The sequence below is a fragment of the Cryptomeria japonica genome, chromosome 3 (genome assembly GCF_030272615.1).
Source record: "Cryptomeria japonica chromosome 3, Sugi_1.0, whole genome shotgun sequence".
Classification (NCBI taxonomy): Eukaryota; Viridiplantae; Streptophyta; class Pinopsida; order Cupressales; family Cupressaceae; genus Cryptomeria; species Cryptomeria japonica.
In genome coordinates this window covers 185,894,777-185,904,521 of record NC_081407.1, presented here as the reverse complement: position 1 = coordinate 185,904,521, position 9,745 = coordinate 185,894,777, and positions in this window count along the sequence as shown.

Below are 9,745 nucleotides of genomic sequence, written 5' to 3'. Positions count from 1 at the left end.
ATCAACGGTCACGATCAGATCTGCAGCTTTGAATGGCTATGAGCAAAGGTGAAGGTTGAGAGAAAGGGGGAAGGAGAAGACAAGTGTCACTCATCTCACCTTGACTGGTTTGTTGACTGAGAGAATCTAGGGATGCTTGGAGAAAATTTAGGCATGATAGGACAAGTGGACTCAAGTCCTTCCTAAGATGTAGAGGGTGTTGGAGATAATATAGGAAATGGTTAAGAAATATGTGTACGTACACAATATTCATTAATTTTGGAAGTTGGAGATAAATGATAAATTAATATTTAAGAAATATTAATTTCCTTAGCCACATGTTTGATGAGTTGGCAAAGGAAAGATGAAGTGGAGATGGAAGAATGAGCTGGATAAGGGATTAAATAATTTAGAATTATTTAATATTTGAGACTATAGGATAGGAGAATAATGATTAAATATTAGATATTTAATTGCTTGGAGGAGATAGTTAAATATTAGATATTTAATTAATTAGAAGAATAGGATAAATTAATTAATTAATAGAAAGACATGAAAATGAATTAAATAAATTAATCTTTTCAAATTAACTATTTAATAGAAGAATAATTATGAAATAAATATAAAATATTTATTTAATTGCTCATAGCCAATTTTAGGTGTATACACAAACAACTAGTGTTCACATCAATGAAAAAACATCAATGCAACATATAATCAATTCTACCAAATGGCCAACAATCTCCCCCTTTGGCATTGATGGCAACACTAGATGTGAAAAACATCTAAGTACCAAGAAATGCCAAACAAGTCTCCTCCTATGGAAGACAAGCAACAAACTCCCACATATAGCTTTGGATTTTTCTTTATCAATATCACTCCCCTTTTTACTTTTGTTTTCACATCAATATCACTCCCCCTTTGACATCAGTGCCATAAATATGACAGAAATATCAAAGAAAAAACATAAGCCTCTGAATAACAAAGTTGACTACTCCCCCTGAGCAGTAGCATCCCATATTAGTGTCAGAATGAGTAGTATCTTTGATAATGCATGTCGGACTAATGCCAAACTGCATCAATCAAGTCTCTACCAGAGGGGGAAAAACTCCCAATCTATCTCTCAGATACTCAAATGATTCCTTGGACAAAGGTTTAGTGAAAATATCTGCAATCTACTCTTTAGTATTCACATAAACCAGTCTAACTTCATTTTCTTCCACCTTCTCCTTCAACAATTTATACTTGATAGATATGTGCTTTGTTTTAGAATGAAATACCAGATTCTTTGATATATCAATAGCAATAGAGTTATCACAGTGAATAACTATCGGTGTATTTTTTTTCATCCATAAAACTTGTGTACAGTTAGTAGCAGCAATAACATACTCAACTTCAACAATAGATAAAGAAGTGCATGACTGTTTCTTGTTGATCCATGAATCCAACTTCTTTCCAAGAAAGAAATCTCCACCGGAAGTGCTTTTCCAGTCATCAACATCTCTAGCCTAGTCATCATCTTTATATGCACATAAAGTAAAGTTATCATCCTTAGGGTACCAGAAACCATATTCTAATGTACGTTGCAAGTATCTAAAAATCCTTTTCACCGCCATCTCATAATTTTCTCTAGGATCACTCTTAAATCTTGAAACAATAAAAACAATATTCATAATGTCAGGCCTAGTTTGAGTCAAATAAAGTAGACCTCCAATAATAGATTTGTATCTTGTAGGATTTACGAGTGCAAAAACATCTTTTCTTGTCAACTTCTCACTTGTAACCATAGGAGTACTTACTGATTTAGAGTCTCCCATACAAAATTTCTTCAACAATTCCTTAGCAAATTTAGTTTGATAGATAAAAATACCTTTGTTAGCTTAATTAATCTGCAAACCTAAGAAAAATTTCATCTCACCAATCATAGACATCTCAAATTCTTTCTCCATATTCTTAGAAAATTCTATGCATAACTTAGAAAACTCTATGCATAACTTATCATAGAGATTTGAAAGTTTCTAAAAATGTGGTCAAGATTTTTCCGCGCAAAGAGAAGGAGAGGGAAAAAAATGGTAAAACTACGGGGGGATATTATGATGCTTCCAACATTAAGAAAATTTGGGGCTGTGTATTGAATGCTATCATGGAATACATTATAGTGGAGGGTCATTTCACTAGGGCCCATACATACCATTTTGTGTTGTTAAATTATTTCAGGCATGAGAAAAGGATTTCTCTACCCTACTTTCTCTTTAGGTCTCTGTTGAGATCTCTTAATAAGCACAACAAGAATCCTTCGACTCTGGTGCTTCAGTGTGGCCTCATTTTGCTCATCTATAAGCACTGTAAAATCCTCGCTATCCAAGAAAATAAGAGATTGTCTACATCTCTAGGGAAAGGTAAGAGAAAGGTGGCGGAAGGTGGGCCCAACTAGGAAGAGTCGACTCAGAGCAAAAAGAGAAAAAGTGCTACAAGGATGAAAATTCAAGAGGACAAGAATGATTTAGAGGATACCGGAAAAGATGGTAGTGAGATGGAAATAGATGAGTCTGGAGGGGAGGAAAGTTGGAAAGAAGAGGATGTGGGGGAAGAGGAAGTAGAAGCTAAGGATGTGTTAGACCAAGATAGTCCTACCCATAGTGTTAGTTTAGGAAATCACAATAGCCAGCTAATGGAGGAGAAGGATGATAAGATTAATGAGGAAAAAGATATGGATATTGAGAAGGAGAAGAATAAGGAATTTGAGCAGGAAATTGACAAGGAGAATCCGAGCAAGGATAAGGAGTATGTTGGAGAAGGGTTATTTCTGGATAATCTCAAAAACCTATCTGAGGCTAGATTGGGTTTTGACAGGTGGACTTATGAAGTTATTAAGAATCTAGAAAAAAATGGGAAGTAGCTGGAAGAGAAAAGGAAGAAAGATGAAAGGGACTAGAAGCAATGGAAGCAAGACATGGAGGAAAAAGCTAAGAAGATGGAAAAAATGCTATGAAAAACTTGCTGGTTATGATTCTGGATATCTTAACAGCTGTTACTAAGAACCTAGAGGAAATCTCTAAGGTCCTTGAAAGCTCCAGCACTCCCAAACCCATCATGGACCTTGATATTGATGAAGATGTCATCGAGACCGAGACTGCGGAAAGTTCTCCTGGTGGAGCGGTAGAGAGAACAAGGGCGAGCTTGAAGAAAGTTGTTGTGGCCTCTTCTAAGGAAATCCCTAAAATTAGGGATAATATTAAATAATTGTATGGGATTAGTAAAAAATTGGCTAATGCCCTGAAAAACATTAAGTAGTTCTTTTTCTATGTTTTGTCTATTTTGGCTGGTCGTTGTTGGTTCTGTGGGGCTTTTCTATTGGATTTTGCTAGTATCTATGCTAGTTTTTTAAGTGTTTGTCCCTTCTTATTTCTTAATGCTCTTTTTTCTTAAGGATCTTTTGTAAAGGATTTCGGGGCCCCTTCAAAACCTACTTTTATCGTAATCAAAAACTTATCTTCACCTCCAAAAATAATGTCATCAATTCAAATACTTCAGCAATCAGTATATCATCATTAGTGATTTTATAATATAAATTACTGTCAGCACTGCCCTTAGTAAAACCAAGCTTCAAAAGCTATTTATCCAACCTTGTATACCAAGATCTAGGTGCTTGATTCAATCCATATAAAGTTTTCCTTAAACTGCAAACCATATTTGTATCATCTGATAGTGAGAAACCATTAGGTTGCTCAATATAAACTTCCTCATCAATATACCCATTCAAGAATGTACATTTAACATCCATCTGATAAACCTTGTAGTTTTTATAAGCAACACAGGCAAGAAATAATATTACAGCTTCAATCCTAGCTACAAGTGCAAAAGTCTCTCCATAATCAATTCCTTCCTTATGAAGATATCTTTTACAAACCAATCTAGCCTTATTCATTATAACTTGACCATCCTCATTCAATTTATTTCTAAAAAACCCATTTAGTTCAAATAATATTTTTATTTTTAGGCTCGGGATCCAAGGTCAATGTGTTATTTTTATCAATCTGATCTAATTTCGCTTTCATAGCTTTCAACCAATGTTCATCTTTACAAGCCTCAATTACTGATACTGACTTAACTTGCAAAATTAAACATACCTCATTAGTTGCCAGTTTTGTTCTTGTCATCACTCCATTGCTCTTATCCCCAATGATTTGATCTTCTGAATGATTCAATCTCACATACCTAGGAGTCTTCAGTCTTTCTATTCCTCTTCCCTATTCTTCAGTTACTGTAGAATACTTTGATGTTGTCAGAGTAACTGGTTCAACTCTCTATTCTGGTAAAGGTGCTACCGGTTCAAATATAATCATTTCCACTATCGATTCCCTCTCATAAAATCTGATTTAACTTATGTTCAACTCATTTACTTTGATATTAGCACTCTCCACAATTCTTTGTAATGTCTTGTTATAACACCTATATGCTTTACTTTCATTAGAATAATCAAGAAATATGCCTTCATTACATCTAAGATCAAATTTCCCAATAATATCATCTCTCCTGATATAACATTTACTACCAAAAATTCTAAAATACTTAACTATAGGTGTATTGCCAAACCATAATTCATAAAGTGCCTTACCGGTTTCTCCTTTGATATGTACTTTTGTTGAATGTATAAACCGCTCTACTCACTGTTTCTCTCCAGTAGATATGAGGCAGACTAGCTTCCATCATCATTGTTTTATTAGCATCCAAGATAGTTCTATTATTCCTTTCCACAACTCCATTCTGCTAAGGTGTCCAGGGAGCAGAAAATAGTCTTCTTATACCATGCTTGTCACAAAAGTTATTAAACTCACTAGATGTAAATTCTCTGCCATGATCTGATCTCAAACATTTAATCTTCAATCTTGTCTCTATTTCAACTTTAGCCTTAAAGATTTTAAACTTTTCAAATGCTTCATTTTTTTCTCTCAAAAAAGTAACCCATGTCATTCTAGAATAATTATCAATGATTAGCATGAAATATTTATCACCATAAATTTTTTTAACTCTAGCAGGGCCACACAAATAAGTATGAATGAGATCAAGAACATCATTTGATTTATCTTGTATACTCCTAAAAGAGGTTCTGACCTATTTACCCATTTGACATTCTTTACATACCAGATTATAGGGATTCATAATCTTAGGTATATCTCTAACAACCTTAGTTTAGCTGATCTTCACAATACAATAAAAATTCACATGACATAGCCTTTTATGCCACAGCCAACTCTCATCAATCTGTTTAATTAAACATGTCTTTTACCAGAGTTTAAGTGAAATATATTACCTTTTGTCTATGTACTAGTTGCATCTCCAATCCAGGAACACCCATTTCTTCCCATTGCTAGATCCACTACCTGAGTCTTTTGTCGGTTCATCATTTGAATCAGTAATGCCTTCCTCATCCGCTATGTAGCATTATTTGTCTCTGTTTTTCTTATATTTTTACTTGTTCTGATATCCAGGGTTAGGCTTAAATGATCTTCTAACTCTTTCTTCAAATCTCAATTTCCTTTCAGGACATCTAGATGCAAAATGATCAATCTTATTACATGTAAAACATTTAAAAGGTGCTTTTCCTTCATACTTAATTCCTATCAATCCTTTAGGTACTCTTCTAGCAAATAGTGCTTCAAGTTTCTCAAACTCATCATCTTCTCTCTTCATATCTTTCAATTCCTTTGCATATAAAGATTTCCAATCTTTCTTACTGGTTGTAGATGTAGATGCATGAAAAGAAGGTCCAATCTTCACAACTCTAGAAGGTCCAAATACCTTGAGCTCAAAAGAAGATAGTTTCCTAACCAAAGTATCTTTGTTGACAAATATATTAGCCATTGTTCTCAATTTATTAATAGCAGTAGCCTTCATTTTGTAAGCTAGTGGTAGGGCTCTCAGGACTTTAGAAACAATTTCATCTTCACTTAGAGTTCCACCACAACATTGAATACCCATAACAATATTATTTACCCTTTCCCTGAATGTAGTAATCCTTTTATCTTCTTCCATCTTTAGGTTTTCATATCTCACCTAGTAACCATTAAGTTTAGCAATCTTCAATATAGGGTCACCTTCATTAAGAGTCTCTAACTTATCCCATATATCCTTTCCAGATGATTTATCTATTAATCCCATTATTTGATGATTATAAAGTGAACACAAGAGGGCTTGTCTTTCTCTATAACCATTCTCAAGCTCCTTGTCCATATTTGCCAAAGGAGGATTGCCAGAGGAAGATTTCCAGATCATGGATTATAGGGTGTGACACCATTCTGTGTGATCTCCCAAATCTCTTGGCCAAGTTATCTCAGATGAGTCTCCATCTAAATCTTCCATACTGTGTAATTTGTTCCATCAAGCCTCAGAATATCCCTTTGAAAGATAGCTCCAAAATAACTAGATGAACTTGAACTGTTAGTTGCCATAGGATCTTCCTCAAGTGGTTAAGCTTTCTGCAAAAAGGACCAAAGCTCTAATACTAATTGTCAAACAGTTCAAATAACCAGAAGACAACTAAGAGAGGGGGGGGGAGTGAATCAGTTGTCACAGATTACAAGAACCATTAGCAATTTAAACTCTAATACCAGAACCCAAAATATTAATACCGAAATAGCAGATAAACCAATTAAGCATAAACAATAATCACACAATAAAAGCCATCCACATAACACCAATATTTGTATGTGGAAAACTTAGTAAAGGGAAAAACCATGGTGGGAAGCCTACCCACAGTCAGATAATACTTCTGTAGTAAGTATGTGAAAAACAATGAAGAGGCCTGTGCTTGCAAGAAGGCCAACAACCTAGAGCACATTGCTCATTACAAAATGAGTCTCACTGACTACATAGAAATCCAACCTACAATATGGAAGAAGTGTTCAACTGCAAAAGATAGCATCTCCTATGATTGAGTACAGTTCCAGTTAAGCTCAATATCAGAGGACTAAATCCTCTTACATAGACCTAATTTGATCTCCAATGATCGACCAACTTCTCTGCCTGAATGGCATTGCATTATTTGCACATTACATTCCTTGACTATGACCTCTTACTTTAACCATGATGATCTACAATGAGATCTTACATCTATATATATAAACCGTACCATAAACAATCAAGTCGGCCACCAGACAATAAACCGATTACATAATTACAAACCATGTTGGCTTTACACCAAACAAATAATATCAACACATAAGACATCCCAAAAATACATTAATAGGTCCTATCCACATGTTACATTAAAGACGATCCATAATCTAGATCAATTGAGACCAAGTATAGGTCCACAAGCTTCAACAATGATCTCCAACCACCAAGTATCGAACATGATCACCAACAACATCTTGAAACTCCACCAAAAGCTGCACCAACACCACTTATGCAATTCATCAAAGATCTCCATCAAAATCTCTGCCGGTGAAACCGTCGCCAGAACTAGAAACCAATCTTCTAAGCAAGTAGGATAGCATCCAATCACCAAACCAAAACCAATTGACCAAATATGAGTATAAGTATTATGAATAAGACAATTCCATCACCAAACTATACCAAAGCCTACTAGATCATGTCGGATTCAAGTTAACCAGAAACCACTCAACCTACCGGGACCAGAAGGGTACCAGTAAAGCATCCAAACAACTAGTGTTGACATCAATGACAAAACATAAATGCAACACATAATTAATTCCACCAAATGGCCAACCGTATTCTCATTATAGTTAAAGAGTAATCAATATGTGGTATTAGAAGATCATCAAAACAATTACATTTGAACTTTGGGTTGCTATATTGATCTCATCTTGACAAAAATGTTGCATATCTATGAATGTAACTCTTCCAAACACTAGACGCATTTTAGACTTATCAACTATAGCAAGTATGACTACAAAAGCAATGAAATATAAAAATAGAGGGATAAGAAAAAAAAAGAAATACTAATATGCATATGCTCATTTACTTTTAGGCCAAAAACTACATTAGTTTAAAAAGCTTAATCTAACAACTAAATTACGATAGGATAAGTTCTTGTTAATCATGGAATTATATGCACAAATTTTTTTCCCGGCAAATTACTCTGCCCATTTTTCCTCATTGACATCCTTGATAACAGATCGTTGGGAAAATTGATCTAATAAACCAAACAAAATAGTGTGCTGAAAATATGATGTAAATAAAATAGATTTGTGAGAACTATTAAATTTGATTGTTGCAAAAAGTCCAAGATAAGAAAATAGATTGAAAATTAGGATAAAAATTCCTTGATTATGTGCAAGGGACTATTTGATGGATAAAACAGAAATACATAAGAATTATATATACAACTTTTTTTTAATAATATATGTGCTTACATCTACAATTGGCAAGATATCAATTGCATTTGGAAATGCAACTTAAATTATTGTAGCTTTTAATGTCAGATAAAAAACTACATTTCAAATTTGTACCAGTATATTAGTGTTTAAATCTTGAGAGTACTTTTATGTAATCATATAAAAAGATGTTTTATGTGCATGTTGTTGAGGAAGTAGGCAACAAAAGGTTTGTTTCTTGTTGAGTTTGTTGAATAAAAGGGTTAGTTCAAAATAACTAGTGTCAAGGCAAAATTAAATATTCAAATAATAGTTGAACTCGAGTAGTTAAATTGGACCAGAAGCCATTGTTGTGAAGATTGCTACTAAATGACAAAGACTTTAGAAGATCTCAAATTTGGTTTGGTATAAGTGTTAAAAATCAATACAATACAATTTCAATCTATTATAATTGGTTAAAAAAAATTATATGTTACAAGGTGACTGTGGCTAAAATTATGTTTACGACAATTTGATATTTATTTTCTAAGATCATTTTGTAGCTTTTGGGATTGAAATTTCAAAGTGTGATAATTAAGTAGTGATAAAATTATAAAGATGACGTTTAATTTACAAAATATTTTTCAATATGTAATAGCATAAAATTACTTCAAGAACAATGCTCTATATCATATCAATGTTTCATTCTTTTGAGAATAATTTAATAAGAAATCTAAAAAACTCAATTTTAGAATCACTTGGTTGTTGAGCTCAAAATAAGAGTTTCTTAGCCATTTTATACCCATATATTAATTCTTATATTAATTCTAGACTACTTTAGTATAGAAGAAAGTAAGAAGATTTGGTAGACTCTTCTATGAGTCCCCCTAATTATGAAACCCCAAAAAATGAAATGCATGAAAAATAAAAGGGGTTCTTAGTCTTTTGAATGATTTTTTTTCTCATTTAATTATTGCTGACTTTGATTTCTTACTTACAAAATTAAAACTTAGAGTATGTAAAAATATTTATAACCATTTAGCATATCTATTTAAATTAAATTTTATTTCTTCATTTTTTATTTTTTTCGCATTCTATCATCAATTGACTTTAATAATAAATAATTAGTCTAATGAAATTCCCCCTCTCTTCCATATATTACCAAAATATATCTTTCTATCTGCATAACTATTACGCCTTGTTGATGTACTAGTATAAAACAATTAAGCAAGTATGGACCTCAAACCATGTACAACATCTTCCTTCTATCTTTGTAATATGTCAGACTGTTAAATTTTGTTTTACTAAAACGGATACATGCTTTTGTATATGTATATATATAATGGTATAATGATCGGCTGGAGTCTCGGGCAAGTGGTATTACAACAAAGACTGATGTGTACAGGCAGTAATATCTATGGCTGTATAAACGGTGCCAGAAAATGTGG